This window comes from Ctenopharyngodon idella, chromosome 10, assembly GCF_019924925.1.
Source record: "Ctenopharyngodon idella isolate HZGC_01 chromosome 10, HZGC01, whole genome shotgun sequence".
Classification (NCBI taxonomy): domain Eukaryota; kingdom Metazoa; phylum Chordata; class Actinopteri; order Cypriniformes; family Xenocyprididae; genus Ctenopharyngodon; species Ctenopharyngodon idella.
The window spans coordinates 9,604,297-9,630,199 of NC_067229.1; the positions used below are offsets into that span (position 1 = coordinate 9,604,297).

General features: G+C 38.6%; 1 long non-coding RNA gene across 2 annotated transcripts; it reads left to right on the forward strand.

Moving 5' to 3' along the window:
* The first annotated feature begins 258 nt into the window (after positions 1–258).
* Positions 259–24,757, forward strand: LOC127521769 (uncharacterized). 2 transcript variants are annotated; one of them, XR_007932467.1, is made up of 5 exons: positions 259–419; positions 10,833–10,966; positions 18,859–18,930; positions 22,850–22,939; positions 24,153–24,757. It is a non-coding gene; the product is annotated as an uncharacterized LOC127521769 (long non-coding RNA). The 2 variants fall into 2 exon arrangements; XR_007932466.1 differs by having other exon boundaries at positions 263–419; positions 23,615–24,757.
* The last annotated feature ends 1,146 nt before the right edge of the window (positions 24,758–25,903 follow it).

A 25,903-nucleotide genomic window follows, 5' to 3' on the forward strand; every position in this document is an offset into this window, starting at 1 on the left:
GTAATCAATAAATGAAACTACCTATAGCTGATTCTTAGTGGTGCAATTTTTTGTTCCAGGAGCTTTGAAGCAGCATTGACCTCAGACATCAGAAGACATTCCCCATTTTTCTTCTCACACATTCTTGCGCACAGAAATCAGCGAGGAGGAGCGTCTGTCCCTCCGCTTGCGCCCAATGGAACAAAGACCAGCGTTATCAATGTACACGCGTTCAGCCAATAGGAGCGCTTCCTTTGTGATGACGCGACGCAGCGGCTCTGGTCTCTTCCCACTGCGCAGGAAGCGAGACGCGCAAAAGAATCAGAAGTTAAACGCAAAGGTAACGCGGCACTCTCAACAGCAGCAGCCGTTTTTACTGTAACCGCTCGGAGTTTCCCCGCGAATGCAAGAGGAACCCGGCGTCTAGAGCAGAATGAATGGTTAGTATCGATATTACTTTTTTTATTCTACGAAAAACACTTTGCAAAATGCGTTAGATGTTTATCGTAGTCGCTTGACGAATATCACTCAAAATGAGATTTTGCTTTGATGTTTAAAAGCGTATTCTGGGATGGCAAAACTAATTATAAAAGAAAAAAAAAATCATATTACAGGACTGTTTTATAGTACTATCGATTTTGTGTATTCATGCATGCTTGAACTTTATTTTTTAAATTTGATTCTGTTGATTCTCTTGATTCTACTTCTTCTTGTGAAATACACCTTTATTATGTTATAAAACATTTTCAGCCTGATCTAGATCAGATCAAAACCACTGACCTGTTCAGTTAGTAATTTAAAACAAGAATTGTATTTCAAAAATATTGAAAATATAAAATTTTTATTTTCAATATACAAAGATTTATTATCATCCCATGTGAAAATCTTCAGCAATTTGTCTGTTTTTGTTAAATTTGACACGTGTTGTAAAGTTGTGACAGCCGGTGACCTCTGTCAAGCAGTTGTGTGTTTGTTTTTTCTTCTTTAATCATATGCAGACTTCCATATGCATGTTTAAACGCAGCTCATAAATATAAATAATACTTGTATTAATATTAATTTAACATCTTGAGAGCTGAGCTATCAAGAAACCTGAGTTTAGAAATTAGATTGCAATGCATTGCAATGAGACCTTGCAAGACTGTTTGATGTCTGAGGGTCTTCAGATGTTTTTAATTAGGACCTGTAAAAAAATCAGTCTGTCCTGTTCTCTGGGGCAATGCTTTGAAAAAAAAAAAAAAGGCTGGAGAACACAGAAAGTCACTTCAGTGGAGGATCGTCTAATCAAATTTTTATAGCATTTTCTCATTTTTTCCCTCTCTCTGTACCCTCCCTCCCTTCTTCGCTTTCTTGATCCCGGTGAACGAGTTTCTCTTTGTCTGCTTCTTTGGTAACCACACCTCCCCCCAAAATGCAGCCGGCTCAGACACCTGAAGGCTAGACATAATGATCAACGCAGTCCCCATGAGTCTGGATGCCTGCCAGTTGTTTTCGCTCTTTTTTTTCACTACTTTGTCTCTTTTTCTGTTTTTTTCCCCTTGCATCTTTTGCCCTGCACAATCAAGGGGCCAGTATGCAATGTTGGGGGCCAGTATGCAGTATATGAGGGGCCAACTCTTCAGCAATGTATGGACCAGGGAGAAAGAAGTCTGGCACACATGCAAGGAGAAGCATGAACAACAGTGTCTCCTTGTGTGTGTGTGTGTGTAAGCGGGAGTCTTTATTCAGCCGTGCTTTTCAAAATTGCATATCAGGCTTTTCTTTTCCATACAAAACCTGTCAGTTTACAGTATTCGTGTGCTTTTTGTTGTCATAAAAAGCAATGTTGGCTCATTTCTTTTTAGGCATGTTTTGTGACTTCTGTGGATTAGACTGAGTGTTGGATTCTCAGCTTGTTTAAGTGCTTTGTCTGTGTAAGATTAGGTTTACCGCATGTGAAATTACATACACAGTGAATGTTGCGATTAGGAAAGCTGAAAGATGGATGATAAAACAGCGTTTTTGCACAGTATCTGAATCACTGTATTATGAGAATTATATGTTACATATAAGTCACATAAAGAATCTCACTTAAAAAATCGCTTTTAAACTAACAAAATTAATAATAAAAAAGGGGGAGGGGGAGCACAATTAATGTTAATGTTTGTTTTGATTTCAGTGCAGGATTCATATTATTTAATGAGTAGTTGGATACTGATGTGTTAAAAAATACATTTAGTATTCATTTTAAAATTTAATTTTTATATGTTATGCTGCTTACCACACCCAAAACTCTAAATAGTACTCGTACATATGAATATCATTACATTTAGCTTACATTAGCATCTGTTTCCGTGTATTTTCATAAAAACGTGCTTCCTGAAATCAGTGTCCTAAAAATCGCCATTTTGTCTCTAGCTAGTGCACTTTGATTTGCTCGACGTGCGATATTTTGGATGTAGTCTGCTTGTGTTTTCTCACAGAGCTCAGAGCCGACATGTTGGGAGTACAATGGCACTAAGTAGACGGCAGATCCTTTCTTTCTCGCTCTCCTCCTCTGCCATAAGCCTTTGAAGGGGCGTAATAAAAGGTTCAATAGAAGCAACAAGCTGTTTTTTTCTCTCCTCTCACACGTTCTTTAGGCATTCTACCTGCGCATGAATAGGAGGCCACTGAGACCCTCTGACAGAGGAAGAGTGTTTATTGAGGGCTAAAGGGCTCAATACAATCAGACAGCCTCACGTAGAGAACTGCACGGCTTGGGCGAGAGGCCATGGGCATGAGTTCTCCCTAGTGTCACACCCATTGACTCCGTTTTGAACGAATGTTTTTGAGCTGCTGAGGGGAAAATTGTATAGCAATGCACATTGTGGATATAGATATCAAGTATGTTTTTAATAGATGTATTTTTGCTCATCACAAAGGCTTAAAATAAAGGTTCTTTATTGGCATGGATGGTTCCATGAAGAACCTTTAACATCCATGGAACCTTTGCATTACACAAAAGGTTCTTTATAGTGGAAAACGGTTTTTTAGGTTATTAAAATGTTCTTCATACTTAGAAAAGGGGTTCTTTTTAAGAACTGATCACTGAAAGGTTCTTTGGGAAACCAAAAATGGTTCTTGTTTGGCATCGCTGAGAAAACCCACTTTTGGAACCTTAATTTTTTAAAGAATATTTTGTAGGACAAAAATAGAAGTTTAAGGAAAAAAAATATATGAATATTGGTGTGAATATGTCCTTCTCAATGTCTACGGTGGTTGAAGGAATAATTCAACCAAAAAATGGTCATCAAACAATTTAAAAATATATTCTTTTGTTTTTTCACAGAAGGAAATTCATACAGAATTTTCATTTTTTGGGTGAACTATCCCTTGAACCTTTAACTATCATTAAATCTTCCTGACAAGTCAAAGTCAGTACCATTAGGAGTAAGAAGGTAATCTATTAAAGTAATCCGTTAAAGTAATCCATTAAAGTAATCCAGGCCATATGTACATCAATCCCTCCAAGGAATATCATCTTATGTAGCACACATATCAGCCATTTTATGAGCTTTCAATTAGGTATGTATAGAAATACCATCCATTGTGTCAGCTAAGCTTAAACCACGCAGCCCAGCATTAAGAGAAAATATGTAATAATATTTATGCTCGCTGAATTATGGGGTGGAATTTGAATGGAGGGTTCTTGACTTTTTTCTCTTGCGCTCAGTGTGAAAACGCGTCGCTGGGTAGAGGTTAATTGTTTTTAGATCTTTATGTGTCAAGAGAAAATGGAGAAACTGGTGCATAATTGAGCTCCTGGTCGTTTGAGTGATTATGGATTAACGCGCCTCTCCAAAGGAGAAAGACAGCGAGGGAAGGAGCGAAAAGAAAAGACGAAAAGAACCATGTTGTGATCTGCAACCACAGGGGTTGTCTGGCCTTTTCAGAGCAAGAGGGAGTGGAGGCTTGTTTAGTCAGTGGCCCTTGGGGGCTTGACCTTTGACCTGTGCCATGCCCCTCTGTGCTCCAGGTGCAGGTCGGTTCTCCACGGTGTTTGTTGCACACACACACACACACACACACACAAACACACGTGCACGCCAAAGGGCTGGGGGTAATGTTGCATGATGCCTTTCCCCCTGCATCTTATATTTTTCGTTTGTATGAGGTGTGGCTGAGCCCAAAAGGGTTGTAAAGGTGGGTGGAAGAACCTACTTATCCTGCAGTATTTGTTAAAACACCCTTGAAGTTCATGGCTCAAGAACGGAAGATAATGCAGTGTTGTAATATTCATGAATGCATTAATCAGGAGGTTGTCATGTATAATTATTACAGTGTTTGATAATGCCAGAGCAAATCACCTCAGGCAGTGGTGATTGCTGCCTGATGCTATTAATGTTCTTTAATAAAATGCCCGTGTGGGCCGAACCATCAGCGCAGCCCAGTAGTTAAGTGCTGTAAGGTTAATGAGGCAATTTACATACGTTCTGCCACCATCTGGACGCAGTAAGAGACAGCTGCTTGCTCTTATTTCATACTGTGTTTTGGGAGCTAACCCGCAGAAATGTCATTCCAGTACATGCAGAGAGCTTGTTGAACACTTTTGACTTCTGTCCCATCAACATGGATGAATTCTGGGAGAGATTTGCTATGCTAATGAGCAGTTTTGCTTCTCAGTTGCAGTTTTCGTTTGTAATCCTCCACACTAGCTGACTTTCACACACAAAAAAAAGAGGAACTGATTGGTTTTTAATTTGTTTTTAAGTAGTGTATGCTAATAGTTTTTTTTTTGTTTGTTTTTTTTTTGTTTTTTTTATTTAGCATGTGGTATCTGTTGTACATACAGTTACTTGCTGTAATTAGGTATGTGAGGAGAAACATGCAAGCATATAATACAAGAGCATTATATTTTAAAATTTGAGCTCACTGTACATGACATGTACGTGCTTAGATAAATCTTTAATGGTTTAAAAGTCATCAGTGACTGATTAAATGGCTGAAAGTGATAACTGAAGTGTGTGATAACTGAAACTGTGATTAAAACTGGAGGAACTCTTAGAGATATGACTTACCATAAACTTAACTTTCACCATTATCCCATGTTTTTTCTTCTGAAGCTATATCACTTAGTGCTTTTTAAACATGTTTTTAGCTGGCAGGCCACTTAAAACAGGAAAACAGGAATTGCAGACCCACTACACTCAAAAAAATTAATTTTTGGATTTACTTAAAAAAGTAGTGTCTAGTGGTTCTTCGCAACTATATTGAGGAATTTGTACAAATAACAATTTAGTTGTATGAACAAAAGAAATTCAAGTAAAGTAAATACATATTTGAATTTGTCACTGTTATGTAATATTTATATGTGCAGTTTATTTAAGTCATGTTATGTTAAATTTAGTTTATTACGTAAGGTGAACACATTTATTGACTTTTTATCTTAAATTAACTATTTGCTCTACAAAATGCACCCAATTTTTTTGTATTAATTCAGGTAGCCTACATTAATTTGTGCGTTTCACTCAGCAATGTTAAGTTGACTGAACAAACACTTAAGTAAAGCTGACAATACTCTTTTTTTTTTTTTTTTTTGTAGAAACAACTCAGTTAAATTGAGCTCATGCAGTTACGTGAGTTTTTTAAGTAATATGAACAAGGATGGTTTGAGTGAAACTAGCAACTGTAAAAGTTAATTTTTTTTGAGTGAGCACACTTGCTACCTCAAAACAATTATGTACTGTTTTAAGTAGTGTCCAAGTTATCCTTTATTTATACCTTTTAATCTTAAAATTCTCTTCTTCTGATCAGTAATATTGCCAGATGGCTATTTTGTTCATTGACATTAACTGGACTGCTACTTTTAGCTAATAAGCCAAAATGCTAAGCTAAAATGTTCACTAACTGTCAGGAGTGAGACATCAAAAACATTTTTATCACAAATTAGTGTTGGCACAATTACTTCATGCTATCGGTTGATTAATTCAATGTTGGTACTTTTCAACAATTATAACTATTTTAGTCTAGAGTAGCCAATTAACTGGTGGACCACTTGGAGTCTTTCACAGACTTAAACAGTTTTAGTAGTGCTGCTCTAACAAGAGGTACCTAAAACCTTTGAAACGATGCTGTATCTTTATATTGTAGGTCAGCCAGCATTTTCAGCAAACAGCTTTATACCAATTGCAGTCGCTATCTTTCCTTAACAGCACGAGAAAATAAGGATATACGGATAATTTCACACCACTTCCTCCTAGGACTGGACAAAGAACAGCCACTTTGCGATCGATAACCAAGCGCGAGAACGACCGAGGGCTGTTAAAGATTTGCAGTTTGGATTCGAAGTAGATAGACACAACCAGGATCCCCTCTGACAGCTGAAAGCAAATAACTGTTACTGGACTATCTGTAAAATTGCTGAGATGGACCGTGAAAGGGGAAGGCAAAACTGTGGAGTTGGTGGATTCCTGCTGGCTCCGTTTCAGGCAAGGTAGACTGACAGGGGTTTAAGCAGCGAGCGTCAAGGGCTTTCCGGTGAAACCTGACTGTGTTTTGCGACAGGCCAAGAGGAAGGTGGAATTAATTCGCTGTCGCCTCTGCGTGCCGATCGAGGGCTTGATTCTTCGAGCCTCGCTCAATCTCGGCGATTAAAAAAGTGATCCTGCTCAAAAACGACTGTGTTAGAGTCAGCGGGCGTGTTTGTTCCAGTTAGTAGATTGTGGAAAAGGAAGATGGGAATTAACTCTTATTGTCAGAAGCTGAATCCGAGATGAAAGCCGTCGAATGCACAGTTCTTACAAATTCAGCATTTGTCCGGTTGTGTGGCTCTATCAAAGCAGAGCAGCACCAGGGAGCCTTTATTTGCCGTCAATTGTGCTGCAATCCCTAAAAGAGATAGTATCATTTTATTGTTCGGCTGTTCCTCATTTCAACTCAAGACTCTGTTGTGTGATCCATTCAGTCAAATTCTAGGGACCGGTCCAACTTTCAAGTTGCGGTTCATTCATTTAATGTCTTTGAACCCTATTCATGTGTTTGCAAAGTGAGCTAAAGACCTGCGAGCTGTAAACTTCAAAGCGCTTCCATATTGTACTTATTACAAGAAGTGCATCCAAGCATTAGTGGCTCTCATATCCAAAGCATTTATCCACAGCTAGCAGAAAGGAAGCTTAAATTGGCAAGCCATTGGCGTCAACACTTTGTGCTACGTTTTGCAACCCTTCCACAATGAATAAACCACCAGAAGGTTACTTTGTGTTATCAGTATGGTGGTTTGCGAAGTTTAGCTTTGCTGAGATCCTTCACCTTCATTTTTAGGACTCTCACAGTTGTCCTAGTGGCATCTAATGGTGGATAAATGGGGAAGAGTGGTGCCAATCGCTTTCTGACCTGACTAGGATGGTTTGCAAAATGTGCCATTACCTTGTGCATACACAAGAACATTGATGGAGTTGTTGGGTTTTACTTTGGTACTAGATGCCAGTTTGATGGATGTTTAATTGAGACATGGTGGACAATGAACTTGAAGGCCCCAAGGGACCACTCAATTAGTTTAGCACCACTGCCGAAGCCTCCCTGTTTTTGTGAGTACTGGGACTAGTAATCTCAAGAGGTTTTCATGGTCTGTTTACGAATGCATCCAAACTCCCTGTGGTCCTGCCCTGGTCACCTCCTAATTTGAGTTAAACAGTCCTTTTAAAAAACATTTGTGCTGGAGTAAATTTGGCGTGTGACCATTGTCAAGCTCCCCCCATTGACTTGTTGCTTTTGTTAGCATTTGCATTAGCATAGCTTCAGCTTGCACCTGAAATCAGACCCCCTTAGGGTTCCAGTTATTAAAGTTGACTTGTTAATATAACATTTCATCATTTGAACATTTCTGTCTAGTCAGGTAAATGGACTTAGACTTGTTTTCTCAGCAGCAATTATATATTATATTTAACTGTATTGTATTTTTGAGGTAATAATGCATGTATTGATGTAATAAAATATGGTAGATTTGGAAAACGCCAACAATTTTGCACAGAAGTCACAGTTAAAATAATGTTGGAGATTTTTGGATGGGAAAAAGTATGTGCTAAGAAAAAAATTCAAATGTATGTGCACAGATAATTAGATTAGAAAAGTCAAACAATTAGATTAGAAAAGTCAAACCTGTAAAATCAATATTAGAAGTCTGTGTTTTTCAAATCCTTAAGTTAAATACTAAGAATGTTAAGTACAATCTTGAATTATTCCACTCAAGGTTTGTCTAGGGATTGCCTGAGGATTGTGGATTCAGCACAACCACTTCAAGAGTCCTCATCTTCAGTCCAAATATTTCTCTCCCTACTCAAATGTACGAGTAGATCTGAGCAATATGTCTTGAATTGTGGAAAAAAATAATTCTACAATTTAATTTAAATACCTACAAGTACACCCCCTACATGCTGAAAATGTACAAACTAGGCACAAGTACACGAGCGCAAATACTTCTAGCTGTGCAATCTTTGCACTCCCAGCATTGCCACAAGGGGAGCTATAGCGAGCATTAGCATAAAGTGTCTTCTTGTACCGTAATATTGGAGCAACACACACTTTTCATGTTTATAACTAGCTACCTGAGACATTTGGAGGTTACTACGTAGTCCACATGCCTTGTGTATTTTTCTGGCCTACTCATACTTTTAGGATTTTGCAGAGATCAAATTTATATTATTTATACTTTTGTACATTGTGTTAATATTAATTTGTGTTACGTAAAGGCAGAAGACTTACACATCATGCTCACTTCCTCAATGTGTTTTTTTTAAAGGTCTGCCTGCCTCTTTCTCAAAGTACAGGACGACTATAAACATGGCCATTAAAATAAAACAAACCATAAAATGCACAGTCAGCATTGCCACAAGTAGCACTATAATGTGCATTAGCATGAAATACGACATACTTTTCAAGGTGTCGATTTGTTTACAACTAGCTATTACAAACATGGTTTAAAAATGGTCAGTTCTTATTTTAATTCCGTCCATGCTTATTATTATTTTCTGTTTTAAATTCATGTGTTCTTGTAATATTTAATTAAAAACATTCCCTCCCTCTTGCAACAACATCTCTCTTATGACTTACGAGATCGCAACAATTAGCAAACAACAATGATCCAATCAAATCCCGATGGACAAAATCAAGTCCCGCCCTACATTTTTTCTTGTTTGAGAAGCCATTTCACTCGGATATACATCACAATAGGATAAAAGGATGATCAGAACTTACTTTAATGCCAACTTTAATGGCAAAAACATTTAAAAGTAACTCTGTCGCCCCCTAGAGTACTGAAATGTGTTACCACTAAAAGTAACGCAACAACGCACATTACGTATGTACAATGCATCTCCATACTTGCATAGAGTTTCTGGCCTGCTCATGGCTTTTGTACAAACCAATTTGATGTTTCCAAAATATAGTCTACATAATTTGTTTTAATGCTAATATTAATTTTTGTAATGTAAAAGCAGATGTCTAAAATGCTCTACGTGTTTGTTTTTGAGTGTTTTTTAATTTATTTAAATATGTTCAGAATCTGTCTGCATCTTTCCCAAGATAAATGGCTACCATAAACATGGTCATTAAAATAAAACAGACTATAAAATGACTATTTAAATTAAAACCAGGGAAACTGTTATGATCTAACGACGAAGGGAACTGTGCCACAGGCTAAATAGAGACACAGCTATACAGACTAACCATCTTACTTGAATGTCTACCTTGTAAATGGCATGTTATGCATGTATGTTGAGAAAAATTAAAGATACATGTTAGGGTTATAGTCGTCAGCGTAGCATGTTTTAGCCTTGAATGATTGTTCAAGGTGGATGCTATAGTTGAGTTAAGCGATGCATAGCTGAATCCCTGACTCTCAGTGCCTATGTATCTTTCTCTCGTTTTTCGAGGGCTTGTAAACTGGCGGTCGCCTCATCTCCTAACCCCCTTTTGAAGCCCCCTCTGGTATTGCTGAGTTGACAGAACTGCAGGAATGGTAGGAGCTTCAAAACGAGAGACCCTCCCTGTCGCTCTCTATCTCACTTTTCACGCTGTCTTTCCCTCTCTCGGTTTTTGCCGAGCTTGTACAGGCATGCCTGTCAACCGAACGGAGGGTGGATGGGGGCGCTGAGGGAGAGGAGTGGTCTGGGGTGAACAAAGGAGCACTGTCACCGCTTTTCAGGGGTTCTGGGCTGTGCAGGGTGAACGGAGAGCCGGGTGGGGGGTGGCGAGAATGGCAATTAAATATGGACGGGGGAGCATTGAAACCGAACGTAGAGGAGGACAGGCATTGAGTGTTCACACATATAGTCAAGCTCGAAATGGAGACTGTGGAAGCTCTATGTTTGTCGTTCATTGTGCAATATTTGCCCAACCCTTTATCTGTGCAGCTGTGGCCTAAAAAAAAAAAAAGAAAGAGAGCGTGTTGAATAGCCGCACAGCTGCTGGTGATTTGATGAGCGTCTATTACCACTACAGAGTCATCCTCTTGCGCTGAAGTCACCTCTCCACACAGTGTAATATAGAGCAGGGCAGGGCTAGATCAGGGCAAATGTTTGATTTGTCAAGCCTTGCTCATCCTTTCAGGGCAAAAACACAGCTGGTAGCCACACAGTCACGACCCCGATGACTGGGAGGTGTTGTACTGTCGTGACTTTTCTCTGTAATACCCTTTGTACGTCTTGCGGGTGCTGCGGGAAAGATAACGAAAAGTATTTTAATGTAATGATTGGAATCCGCGACCTCGTCTCATCTTGCCAAATTGAGTTTTTTAAATGAAATGCGCTGCCTTCTGCTTTCGCCTGACTTTAGACAGTTCCATCTGGTGAAACGATTTCCTTATCGTTCTTCCTTCCCCCCTCTGCATTTCATAGGTTATCAAGGCGCCAGAAACAGAGCGAGGGAAGCTGTTAATGCTGGGAGTCTTTTAAACCCTGGTTCTTCTGGTGACTTGACAGAGCTCAACCATGGAAGTCAGACTGCTACAGGCCGAAGACGACTAATAAAGGTAACAAATCTACCTCTGAAGGTACATTCGGTGTCCTCAAATGGCTCCTCGGTAGAATATGCAAACATGTATGTGTGCGTGAGTGTGTGCGTGCACGTATGTATGTGTGTTGGGCATTTTGCCATGTGATCCAGGTGCAGAACGTGTCGTTTCATCTCCGGCTCATCCTGCACACTCAGGCGTCAGTTCCTTGACTGATTATCTGTGCCTTCATCTAACCTCGTCATGTTAAACCGACATCTGAGACTCCCTGTATTTTACTCACTGCAATTACCTCACCGCAAGGCACTATCACTGCTATTATATGTGAGTCTGGAACAATATGTTATCTTTTGGGTTAAGAGATGCAGTGCAAGAATTTAATTTTCAAATATAGGTATTCCACAAACTTTACTGACTATGAAGATGTCTGGCATGATGTTGGCTTTCAGGTGGTCTAAAAGAGAATTAAACATAAGCGTGCAATGATTTGTAATTATTGCTGCAAGGAACAGTTTAGCCAAAAATGCATTTCTGTCATCACTTATTGCCTTTTATGTCTTCACAAACCTGCATGCTTTTTTTCTGCTGAACACAAAATAATAATTCATCAAGAACCTTCATAATGAACGCGTCTTTTGAACTCTAAAACGTACAAAAAAAAACACCATAAAAGAATTATAAAAGTCATCCATACTACTCATGTGCTATATAGCCATCTGAAGCCAGATTATTCAAAAATTTAAGCTGTTATTCACTGAAACTCTTGTCGCTGGTTGGAGGTATTGACAACAAATAGGACAAGATTGTTTTTACAGTGCTTTTATGGTGTTTTTGTCCTTTTTGGAGCTTGACTGACAGTCGTTGTGAAAAACGTGGTGTTCCACAAACAAAATAACAGCATGACGGATCTGGAAAGACATGAAGGTGAGTAAATAATGACAGAATTTGTTTTTCCGGTGGACTACTCGTTCAAGTTTAAATGTTGCTTGTGAGCATGGTTTTTACAGCTCTTACCCTTAAATCCACAAAAGATCAGAGTTACCGATCAGCCGTTTCATTTAAAGTGTTTGCTTTTCTCCAGGGCCAAAAATGTTGCATTGTGCTGCCAGTTAGTATTCCAAAGTCGAACTCTCAGCCACTTAAACTAAGAGCATTCTTTATCCATACTAAAAGCTTGAGTAAATTATCTCTAGTCTGTCAAGTGGTCAGACAGACTGGCCCTGTAGGATTATAGGTAACACAGATGTAAATGCTGAATGGCCGGAAGGCTATAATTTCTCCTTCCTTTTCTATCCCCCATCAGAGCCACCCTCCCTCGCTCTGGTCCGTTGTAAAAGTCTCAGCAGACTGTGTCGGGAGACTAGTTAAAGACACTGGCTGTCTCTTTTTCCAGTAGACACTTGCTACATTTCCTTATATCCTCGCTCCGCCCCCTTTTAGACCCCCACACGCCTCAACAAGTGTTTAAAAGCTACTTTTATTCCCTCTGGCGACGACCTCTCCAGCTGTTGTCTTCCTGGATGTGATTCACTCGGCCGTTTGATTCCTTTTATCTCGCACCTCAGCCTCATCCTCTCCTGCTGGGTTAACAACGCACCTCCGGCCTTTGACTACTGTCGCATGGCAGGTGAATCCAGCTCTAAGCTCCTTCTAAATAAGTGGACTTGGATGCGGGGGATGGGGCCTGTAATTGAAAGCACTAATTGAGAATGCAATTTTAGATCTTTCTCAATCTACCCCTTATTTGTAAGATTTCTCCCTCATGTCTCCACTCCCATGCTGGGAAGCCCCAAGGTCCACTCACCCTATTCTGCGTACCCAGCAGGAGGGTAGTGGCTAGCAAGCTAGCCGGTTTTTGCGAAGCTAACGGTGCATTACATGGCGAATTAGCAGACACTGCCCTCAGAGCATTCATAAAGTTGCACTGTGGAGGGATGGCTAACATTGTCCTTTGGTAATTGGCACAAGCTTGGTGGAATTTACAACTGTTAAGGAGGATTTTAGGGACGGCTGAACAATATGGCAGAGTGCTGACAGATGAAAATGTGTGAATCTATACAGTTGCTGGTTCTTTGTATTTGCCTATAGAATAGCAGTGTGTTTACACATGCTCTTCGCGTTGTCAAGCTACAGTCTTCGTCTCTCTGTCCAAATTCATGTGACACAATGCATAATTGAATATTTGAAGGATACATTGCAGGTCACCTCTGTCTATTGTTGAGGCCAATTCTAGTCTGATTAAACAAACTGGGTGAGGCTGAGCTAAAATCACATTATTAGATCTGTTAGCAAAGTCTGACTGGTATGATTTTGGACTATAACATTTTAAAAAGATTCATTATTGCTTTAGTCTGACTAAAATTGTGCATGTAAATCTACTGATTTCTACTTGAGAACGGTATAGAGAAGAAAGGAAATGCTGAGAAGATAAGGAAGGTACAACAACGGAAAATAACACAAACCAGACTTGAACACCTCCACAGGTCCAAGTGTTGCTGTAGCTCAACTGGCTAGCATTGCGCTAGCAACGACAAGGTCATATTGTCAAATGTATGTCTTGAATAAAGTATATATGAGTGTTTAAATGTCATAAAACACTGCTAGGCTATGATGCATATTGATGACTTAATATTGGGACATTTAATTAAATATCATCTGGAAATTATGTGTATTTACATAAGTGAGAGGATAGTTTACCTGCTACTCTATAGAATGCTAAATGAGCGTGTTTCTCTGGCCCATGCTAATTAGGTAGCTCAGCTTCAGGACCTGAGTGATAGTTACCGGCATGAAATCTGGACAGCTTTACTACCTCCGAAAACAGTGCCAGGGCCACGGGCACTTGACCAGAGAGAGATTATCTGGGCTTTCTTTCCTCCCTGCCTGCCAATATAAGCACAGCCAGCCATTTCACTTATCACCGGAGGTTAAAAACCACTGGCAAACCACATTGTGTCTTAATCTTCATGGTTCGTACTGTAGTGCTTGAAATGATCGTAGCATTTCAGGGAAACCTGGATGGAATTTGAGAACGGTATTCCTACTGGGTTCATGAACCGCTTAAAATCCTTGGCTCTGTGGAGGCTTGTTTTGGACACAATGGTTTTCAGTACATTCCCGACTTGTTTCTTTTATAAGGTGTTGAACCTTCGGGTGGACTGAAAGCTCTTTAGAGCTCAGGGTTTGTGAGGGGACAAAAGACTCTTCACATGACTGTACTGATAGAAAAGACCTGGAAAATGTCCTGAAACAGCATCCTTTTCTTTACGCAACATACACAAATCCATGTACATTGCCATGTATTTTTGAACTGGATTTTAACGATCGCCACATAAATTATGTGATGAGTCAAGATGTCTGGTCCAAACAAGCAACGTTGTAATCCAAGATTGATAAAACAAGCAATGTTACAACAGGCCCTCCTTGCACGTAATGTATTTTGAGAGATAAATGGTCTCAAAGAGATTAAGTCAGTACAACCACGAGCCAAAGCGGTATAAAATGTGCTCATCACACTCAATTTGCCTAGCAAATTTGTAGCCGTTAATGCTGCTGTGGGAAAATATATTGAGTTACTTACCACCTTGTGTCTTTGCTGCCCAGGAGCTGCTCACGCGAGTTCAGGGTCATTACCCTCGCTGTCAATGACAAATGGAGCTTGATAGCATCTGCGCTTAGCTACAATGGAAACAGATTAATACCTCGGGGTGAAACTTTGCATATTACGAGGGGGAAGGAGGGGGCGTTTGCACCCTCTCCTGTTTTCTTTCGGCGTCCTGTGTTTTGCAGCCCGAATAGTTGCTGCTCTCAAATGAGCTCGTTTTAATGGATCATTTGAAGATTTCGAGGGGAAACGGTTTGTTTGGATATGCTAAGAAGATGAACGCTTCTGAGACAAAGGATGAATCATTAAAGTAGGAAAAAACACGGCTATGTTCTCCTGCTACCCTGCACTTTGCCTCCTGCTTCGTGACTGTCCCTGATATTGTCATTGTAAATTACAGACTATCAGGGGCCACGAAGCGTCTTGTTGTAGGAGACAGTCTTTTATTACAGCGTCTCAGAATTTATGACATCCTTTCATCCTTAAAACTTACCTCTGGATGCTCCTGCTTACAACCCATAACATTTTCTAACTCAAAGGTGTTTACATTTGCATGTAGGTGTGTGCATCTCATAGATGCTTTTATCCAAAGTGACTTGTACGTTTTTTTCAGTATGTTTATGAGTGTGTTCCTTGGGAATTGAACCCACGATCTTGGCACACAAAAACAAATCGTAGAACCTTATTTTTAGTTTTGAGCCAGTCTCAGGTTTTTACATGCCTGTTTTAGCTAAAAATGAAGGCGGTAGTAATTTTATCTTGGTTAATGTAATTGTAAGCGCTGGAATTATCCATTTTCGATTTAAGGTTTGAGCGTGTAATGCTGGTTTTCACTGTGGCAAATTTGTACTCGGTATCTCGAAGTGCAAATGAGGGAGGTAAACTGCTGTTATGACGACATACTTTCAAGTTGATGGCACACCCAGAGGATGGAGACAATTAAAACATCTAAAGCCTTGTTTAGACGGCTAATCTGGGTGGTCCAGAGCTTGGGCGACAAGTTACAACTGGTTAGCGCCACAATAAAGTCTAGAGGGGAAAAAAAAAGAATCATTATGTATAGAGGCTGGTCTGGAGAAGTCGTGCCACTGTGGAGATAGAAATTGGATAGATAGAAGATAGAAATTGGCTCCATTTCATGCAGACATTGATATTATTAAATTAAATGTATTTCTAGTTCGTTGTGCACTGTAAGACTTCAGAGGAGTTTGTGGGTGGTCCTCATTTAGGTCTCTGACTTGTGTATATTGAAGACTAAAATTGTGAGTCACAAAGTTTCTAAGATAAAAATGGTAGGAGCAAGACTTGAAACTGGACGACTTAACATTGTGCAGTTCAGTGCATTACATGGGTGTTGAAGGAATCTATGATTTGAACAAATTTAATAAATCTTTATTAAAACTGAAGGTTTTCCTATTCTAAAATCCAGATTTCACTGTACCTGGAGAACCAACACTCCATATAGAATTAGATTCTCAAATGATTCTCCCAAACCGCAACGAGATTAAAGAAACAGCAGTGGAATCTTCCATTGTCTTTCATTTTTATCCTAAAGATTTTTTTTTTTCAAATGTCGTCTCTAGAGTTTCAAGAGATCTCAACAATCTCATAAACTGTGCTCAAATTTGTCAAGATCCCAAAGTCTGCTGTCAAACGTCAGAAGTCAGAACATTTCTTGTCAGTTTCTTGATTTAAAATGATCCAAACTAATATTATAGAACTGATCTCTCTCTCACAATATTTCAACAATTGCCTCATTTGTTTCTATTTCTATTTCTTCTAAGAATATTTATTTTAAGGAAGAAACATCTGAGACAAAGTGGAAACATCGGGAATTCCATTATATCTCCTGAGCTCTTCAAAAGCAAGATCTGAGCAATTACATTTTCCTCTTATTTTTTAATAAATGTTTTGGTCAAGGTCAATTGATTACATTTATTAACTATTTTTCAGACATATTTTATACCAAAATACAAAATAGGCTGGCTGGATGCGCAACATTACCCGCTAGCAACAATAATAATAATCATTATTATTATTTCTATTGTCCTAACTATGCTTAAATTTTACATTTGTAACATTTAAATTTTTATTTTAAATTGGAAAACATATGCAATATATTGGCAACCCCTCTCTACAATTTTGACCTTAATTTGTCTTTAACAGAATTGCCATTTTTGTCCTCAGTATTTCAAAATGAATCGATTTTAGTTTCAGCTCTTTTTTTTAATCCAACAGGACCGTAGAGACTTCTGCGTTTCACATGTTGTCAGTTTCCTTGGTTCCTCTCCTTTCATCTTCTGTCACTGCTCCATGTGAGATTGGGCGTCACAGTGTTCTCACATGTACCTGGCCTTTGAGATATCAAAGGTTGACTGCCATCTGTCCTAGCAGGCTAACACAGACGCGTGAGACAGAGAGTTTCTCACTCAGGTGAAGCCGTCTGGCTACAACCAGCTTTATCTGTTACACACAGAGGTAGAATGTGTTACAGGAGCACACAAGGAAACAGTTCAGCACAATGAATTGCCTTTATCTTACAGATAAACTGACATATGACCACCAGAGACATTAAGACACGATATAATATCATCATAGGTTTTATCCTCCTTAAATTTTAAATATACATGTTTCAGCATGCAATTGTAGTTTCTTCAAAAACTGCATGTAATTTTGAATAAGGAAATCCGTGCATTTGAATTGCAATTGTGTATGCAAATTTTGGTTAAATCGGTTGAACTTGCAAAGGGTACTGTAACCACAATGATAAGAACAGATATAATTTACCACTGCTACCTAGTGAGTCATGGGATTCAATGCAAGTGGTTATTTTCAAACTGCTTTTATATTGTTCTGTGGTGTATTAAATCGTTAGACAACTAGTCTAACAATTTATGGTCTAAACATTTGTAATTAGTATTTGTTTTTATTTATTTGTTTAATTAATTATTAAATCATTCATTCATTTGTATCTTTTCTGTTTATTTATTAATTTTTTTCTATTGAACCTTGTTTACAGGACGGAATAAAAAACATTTAAAAGATAATTGCGACTTTTTATCGGACAATTCTGACTTTTTTCTCAGAATTGCGAGATATAAACTCACAATTGCGTGTAATAAAGTCAGAATTGAGGGATATAAACTCACAACTGCAAGAAATTAAGTCAAAATTACAGGATATAAATTCACAACTATGAAAAATAAAGTCAGAATTGTGGGATATAAACTCAATTGCGAGAAATAAAGTCAGAATTGCGGGATATAAACTCTCAACTGTGAAAAATAAAGTCGGAATTGCAGGATTTAAACTTGACTGCAAAAAATAAAGTCAGAATTCCAGGATATAAATTCAGAACTGTGAAAAATAAAGTCGGAATTGCAGGATTTAAACTTGACTGCAAAAAATAAAGTCAGAATTCTAGGATAAAAACTCACAACTGCGAGAAATAAAGTCAGAATTGTGGGATATAAATTCGCAATTGTGAGAAATAAAGTCGGAATTGCGGGATATAAACTCACAACTGCGAGAAATAAAGTCAGAATTCCAGGATATAAACTCACAACTGTAAGAAATAAAGTTGGAATAGCGGGATATAAACTTGCAATTCTTATTTTTTTTCTCTCGAAATTCTGACTTTCTCGCAATTGAGTTTATATCTTGCAACTCTGACTTCTTTTCTCAGAATTGTGAGATATAAACCTTTTTTTTTTTTAATTCAGTGGCGGAAACAAGCTTCCATCTTCCAATTTTCATTTCATTGTATCTTTCATATTATATTTATTTTAAACTATATTTTTTAACAAATAATATCTGAAAAATGCATTTTTATGAGAAACAAAATTGTGTGAGATATTACGAATAGCTTTCAGAGAATATATCTTTTTGATTGTTTACTCTTCTTGCTCCATTGGCAAATTGTTTAAGCATAACTCTAACGAAATGTAACAATTTAGTAAAGCAGATCTCCTGCCAAGAGACGGGAATCACGGGCTACCCTCTCGCTGACCCCTCCAAGTGTAGAATTTGTACACACTATGAGTGTTTGCTAAAGGAAGTCCAGAAATCTTTCAACTTCCTTCCAAAGTGCTTGGAGAAATCCTTCACGTCCTACACACCCTTAAATAATTTGTTAGAAAAAGAGAGATGACCCAGAATGCACCAGCTCTGCAAACTCCACATGTACTTTTTTCCTTTAAACTACAGATATAGGGCTTAAATCTCCTCAGTCTATATTTTTCTACCATACATTTTAAAAGAGATTTGATTTTACTTATATTTTTGGTTCTCTCTCCGTCTCTCACAGGTCCAGACATGAAGGAGACAGCGTCTTGTCTGTGGCATCTCACAATGAGAAGAGCTTTCAGCGTGTCGTGAGGTAATTACTCTCCTTGAGGGAGGAGGGCGAAAGCTGTTTATTGTAATTATGTCAGAGAAATGAAGAAGCATGCTTGTGAGATGCTCAAACATTGTCTCAACATATTTAGGGGGAAATTTTCCTGAGTAATGCGTCTGCATAATACCCCAACATCACATTCCCAGCCAGCTATCACATTCAGTTGTGTTTAGACCATCAGGATAATGATGTGCTAACGCTTGTGAAACCGTATCGTAATGTGTGTGTCGTCTACCCTGAAGCCCATGGCCCCATACACTCGACAGTGACTGTTCCATCTACACAATAGAAAAATATCCTGCTTCTCTCCATAACAACAGCTCTGCTGAAGTGGCGGGATTAGAACATGCCGACCCCGGCCAGGGGTTGCCATGGGAAAGAACCTCCCTTCTCCTGGATCTGTTTTCCATTTACCCCGCCGGTCTGGGATCGTGGTTTTATGTGCTTACACTATCAATGTTTGGCCCATTAATTCACATCTGCAATTATAATGTCCAATTAGAGGCCAGGTTGGCTTGCCTTTTTTGTTATGAAGTCAGAGGGGGTTGGAAAATAGTGCAATTTTACACTGAAAGGGGCATTGGTTTGTATTGCGTTCCTGATTATTTTATGTCCGGGGGCTAACGGTTAATAGTGAGTAGGTGATAGTGGGGTATAGAGATTGCTAAAAGAAATGGAGGAAGTCACAACAGAAACCGAGGTATCGATGCTCTTGAATGCCCCATGAATGTAATGGCTTGCTAGATCGGCCAGTGCAATAGGCAGAGAAATGACCATCCTAACAATAATGAACCGTAGTTTTGCTGCAGTAACCATAGTTTAACTGTTTTTGTGTTGGGGAGTCATACAAAAATACCCACAGTTTTTGAAGCATTTGCAGTAAAACCATAATAACTACAAAATTAGCCATCCATTAACCGTGGTCTAACTGTTTTTTGTAGAAAAACCATAGTAACTACAAAATAACCTTGGTTTTACTATAGCACCTAAAGCTTAACTATAGAGTTTGTAGTAAACCATTGTAAAAAATACAAACTTGTCTATGATTTTACTATAGTTCTGGCTCATTTATACTGTGGGAGAACATTTTGTTTCCAAAATTGAATAATTGGATTTTATTGTCACTGTTCTGAAGTCACAGCAAATTAATATTAGCACCATTATTAGACTTTGTGCAACCCAGTAAAATGTGGTGTAGTACGTCTTAGGAAATACATTGGGGTCCAAATATATGAGATCACGCTGAAAACCTTTTTTAACCTAGGTTTTATTTAACCTTAGCGGGTAGCACACACGCACTCTCTCCACAGTACCTACTGTATGAATAAAAATAGCCCAAAAAAAAAGCACTAGTGTGTATATCGCTCATCTGAGATGTTACAATCGCAGCGGTAGGGGCTGTCGAGCCATGCGGTGCAGGCCTCTGAGGAAACCCTCGGCAAGTGGATGTTCTCTTTCAGCGCACAGCAATAAATAATCCAGAAAAATGATTGTGTCTGCGGCAGAGGAGGTTGGAGACTAACGAGCCTGCTGTTACTCATATTGTCATTAGCTTCCTGCTCTCTAAGCCCCTCCCACACCTCACTTGAGGGAAATTTAAACGCAGTAACACAGAACACGCACCTAGTGTGCCTGCTGCTCTGCTAGATTAGGCACTAATGTTGTGTTGTAATCTTGGCTCTATAGAGGAATACTCAAAGGCTAATGGGTGATACAAGCACAAGTAGCAGACTCGTTAAAGGTAGTGATGGGCTTAATGGTTAAACAAATAGCCTGTATCTTATACAATCCTTGCATTGGTCTGTTAGCATTTAAAGGGCTAGTTCATCCAAAAATGAAATGTCTGTCATTAAGTACTAACCCTCATGTCGTTCCACGCCCGTAAGACCTTCATTCATCTTCGGAACACAAATGAAGATATTTTTGATGAAATCTGAGGGTTTTTGAACCACACATAGGCAGCAATGTCATTGCACCTTATGAGGTCCATAAAGGTAGTAAAGACATTGTTAAAATAGTTCACGTGACTACAGTGGTTCAACCTTAATGCTTTGAAGTGACGAGAATACTTTTTGTTCACAAAAACAACACAAAAATAATGAATTTATTTAACAATTTCTTCTCTTCTATGTCAGACTCTTACGCAGTTGACGTAGTAAACACAGTGCAGCGCTTCCGTGTTCTACGTCAAAATGGCGACTCATTATTGGCCGGCTCCTGTATCAGCATCACACGCACGTGTTGTGCTGCTCACGTGTACAGTGTCAGCCAATACTGAGCCAGCGTTCAGACATAAACACGGAAGTGTTGCACTGTGTTCACTACGTGATCAGCGTAGGAGACTGATAGGGAAGAGAAAAAATTGTTAAAGTCGTTATTTTGTTTTTGCGCAAAAAAAGTATTCTCGTTGTTTCATAACATTTAAGATTGAACCGCTGCAGTCACGTGGACTATTTTAACAATGTCTTTACTACCTTTCTGGACCTCAAAAAGTAAAATGATGTTGCTGCATATGTGTGGTTCAGAAACCATTGGATTTCATCAAAAATATCTTAATTTGTGTTCCGAAGATGAATGAAGGTCTTACGGGTGTGGAACGACATTAGGGTTAGTACTTAATGACAGAAATTTCATTTTTGGGTTAACTAACCCTTTAAATAGCATGGCTGCTACTCTTTAAGAGAACATGTTGGATCCAGTATGATTCTTCTTATGGTTTTCTTTACGTTCTTTGAACATTTTTTTTGGCATGACTACTTCTTTACGTTAACTTTCTAGATTTAACAAGCAATTTGTCTGTTCCAGCTTTTAAGCGATAGGTTTTATTGCGTCAAAAAGGCTGTTTTAACATAATGACTGTGCTTCCTACAGTACAGCTGCCATGTTAGACTGTTGCATAGAAATAGCATGGCTACTAAAGAGAACATTTGATCCATTATGATTCTTATTGTTTTCTTTATGTTTTTCATTTGCTTTTCTGCATGACTACTACTTTTTGAGATTTAAGATAACTTTCTAGAATTAAGTTTATTAGCTTAAGTTTATTATGTTAATTGTCTGTTCCAATTAACATAGCTTTTATCAATTGTTGCTTTATCACATCACTGCTAAAGCAAACCAATTATCAAAAAGATGTTTTTCAAAGGGGCTCTTTTAACATAACACAACTTCCGTTCATACGGTAAAGCTACCATGTTTTCATAGTCTGATCTCTCCCTGTTTTTATTTTTTTTTTTTGCTGACATTTCGAGATGTTTTTTAGCAACTGTATTGAAAATCTGTCTCGTAATGTTTCCCAATGCCAAAAATGTGTGAAACACACACAAAAACATTGTGGTCTGTAATGACTTGCATTCATGACTTCAGATGTGCACGATGGAACGATTTTCATGGTTATTGACAGGTTAACCTCGCATGCTTTGTTTGAAAACTACGCACTTTTGACAGGCCTGCAGTCTTCCTGCCGGTCAGTAAGCTTTAGTTGGACCATTCATCCAAACACACACACACCATTTGTTTGGTCCTCAGCACAGATACTTTTGTTTGCCTGATATGTGAGGAAGCCATGTTTTTCGGTATCACCAAAGCATGCAATTAGAAGTGGTGGCATATGTGTGTGTGCGATGTCCTCCTCCTTCGTCCTGATAGAGGCCTCTTGTGTGAAGATCTTACAGACCCAATTACTGTAATCACGATGATCAAAGAGAGGGTGTTGAAGAGAAGAGAACAGCAGTCAAGTCAAAGTGTGGCAAAGTGTGTGTGTGTGTGTATCATTTGCGTGGGGGTAGGGGTGCGGTTAGCTGTTAGATTCACATCCATCATCTGTTTAATGTACTGATTCATTTACACCATTCTCAGTCTCTTTCTATTTGTGTGCATGTGTGTGTGTGTGTCTTTGCAGTTTCCAAGGTTGGTTCAGCAGATACATTGGATGAGGTCAGAGGCTAAATCCCTCCTGTGCGGCTGACCCTCTCCTGTACAACAGCAAAAGGTGAGCGTCGATGTTCAGATGGCAAAGGGCACGTCTGCAGATATGGGCTGACAATTTGTCTTCAGCCTTAAAGGTGCACTCAGAAATTTTTCCTTGTTAAAAGTTTTACACAAACAGAAATAGCACTAAACAAAAGTAAAAGTCATTTTAAACTTTTTTTAAAGTCAGTCATATCAGTAGTCTAATAAAAACAGTTTTATTTTAAATGGATTGGGTCGCCTCATGGAGGCCGCCATTTTAAAAAAATTTCCTGCTGAAAACTACTCACTTTAACCGTCCTGTTATTGTAAACTTTTGCTTGTTAAATATATTATTCAATACGACAGCAAAAATGATAATTTCAATAATGTTTTTGCTAACTAAATGCTTTCAGTTTTGCATCATTCTGCATCCACACCACTAGATGTCAGTATGTCATGTTAGGCACTGCAACCAGCACAATATAAACCAAAAAATTACTGAGTGAACCTTTAAAAAGTGTATCTTTTGAATAGATTTTCAAGATGATAGTTCTTATAATGTCCTATAATGAATCCTGTTTAGTATTTATTTAAATATAAATTACACATTTCATATGAATATGCTATGAATCTATAACATCTGTTCTCTTTTCTTGTTTCCTTTTATTTCTCTGTTTTTGTTTGTTGTGTTATGCCTGCTTACACTTGGATTAAGGCCACGTGTGCCATCTAAGACTTGCTTGTGGATACTGAATATAATCTTTTTTTTATTAGCAAGACTTTGTTTGATTTAGAGTGTTTTGTTTATGGGATATAAGCCATCAAAATCAATGAACACTTTTACTTTTATTTGTATGTTAATTGTATTTTTAACTATTTTTATGAGTTTAACAACTTCTGTATTGTATTTTTAACTAAAAAAAAAGAATGTTCATCTGAAAGTAATGCAGAACGTGTTAGGCTATGATATTATTGGTTAAATTTTTGCCCCACCCACATGGCCTTGGTGACTTCAGCAACAAAAAAAAAAGCTTTTTGAAATAAAATCTCAATAAAAAAAATAAAAAAAAATGGATTGGTGCGCACTGATGATAAAATGCACAATAAGACAAGGGGCAATCATTGAAAAGGTAAATTTTGTTTTTATGTTGTGTTTAAAGGAATTCCAAACCATCAAAAGGTCATATAAGTTTGAGAGCAGAATTCAATATGTTGTATTTTTGGAGTAGGTGACCTGTGCTATGTCCTTTCAGCATTGAGAGGTGGGATGCACCCGCCCGCTGCTTGCCTTGTCTCCACAGCGACCTCTGCGCAGACTGTCAAGTCGACTCACCATCAGGCCATGTTTGCCTCAGTGAACATTCAACGCTGTCGGTGAGTTTGAGCTAAATAGAAAAAAACCATCGACCGTTGATTGTACCCTGCGGCCGAGCCCTACCGAGCCTTGCCTCTCCCCACCACCGACAAAAGAGGAATTTTAGCATGGACTCCTGGAGACACGACGGCTCTGTCTTCCAACGCTGCCGGCAGCCTCGGACGACGCCTGAAAAGTTTGACTTTGAAAACTACAACAAAGGTCACAATCAACATTCATTGCTGTCGGTGGGTTGGACTGTAAAAGAAAGCTCACTGAACAATGAATGCAACTGTGTCCCAGATTTCCTTCTCGCAAAGTGGCATCAGAGATAAATATTAACTGACAGAGCTGGATATACTCATTTGCTCGCTTCTCTGAGTTTGTTTGTGGCTCTTCGTGGCAAAGATGCAAGTGGACTGAGAACACCATGTCAAAGGCCCCTTTAAGGCTGATGAATGTTTCCTTTGTATAATAAATAAAGACAAGACCTCTCCAAAACCAGTCTAATCCTGTCTAAAACTTATTAACCCGGAGCTGTGGTACAGTGGTTGCCACATGTTCTGTATATATCTGAAACAATTGTGTTTATATATATATATATATATGCCTATAAACTCACAAACAAATGATTATACATATATAATGACATAAAAGTGTGACCCATAGTGTTTTTAAATTTTAGTTTATAGCAATTTTTTTACACAATGACCCAGTATCCTCTAAAAAATGGCTGACGGAAACGTTGACTTTGACTATGAGGTTAGGAGCTACGTAAACAAATTTATTTTGAAAACACATCTTATTAAAGAGTTCTTGCAATTCACCAGTAAATCCAAGGCTTGTAAGATCATATAGGCTACACGTCGCGTTTGAGCTGAACTAAACCCATCACGGTGAAATCAGAAGGATAGCGCGCGCTGCATTTGGAGGCCGTATCTTAATTAGAGGCTAACGGTTTTACTGTCCGTTTCTAGGCCAATCCAAGATTATGTCACATTGCTGGTAGTTTATGAAAAATTAATCCAAATTAAATTTGTCAAGAAGCTGAAGTGGCTTATCGTATCACTGTGGGTGAGAGCCCCTCGGCACCTCGGTGACATTGCTGACAGAGATTGACTCCCGCTCGCCGTTGAGTTTTTTTAAACGACAGTCAATTCACAGGATTAATTAACATCAGATTACAGCTCCATCAGAGACCTGCTGTGTGTGATTTCTTAACGCTGGGCTACTTTACTTACCGTGGCGGTGAGGACGCTTCAGAGTTACTTGATGAAAACTGTCACATGAAAGATATTTGGAGGCTGCATTAACAAATTTGAAGCATCTTTGTGAAGTAATGCTGATGGCCTTCACGGTGTGAAGTCTAAAGACGGTCCTGATTTGATTCCTGTCATAAACATTTTCTCATTTCATCAGGCATATTGTAAACGACATCAAAATGTAACACGATAACCTTAAAATAGTTTTAGTACTGTTGGTAATGCACTTTTGAACCTGGTTGTCGGTTAAGGGGCGGGGCATTCTCACTAGAGAGTGAGTTTGATTGGACAAAAATCTGTGTAGGGCAGGGCGTGTAACCAATGCTGCCCAAGAAGAGATCGTTCATATATATATATATATATATATATATATATATATACACCTTTT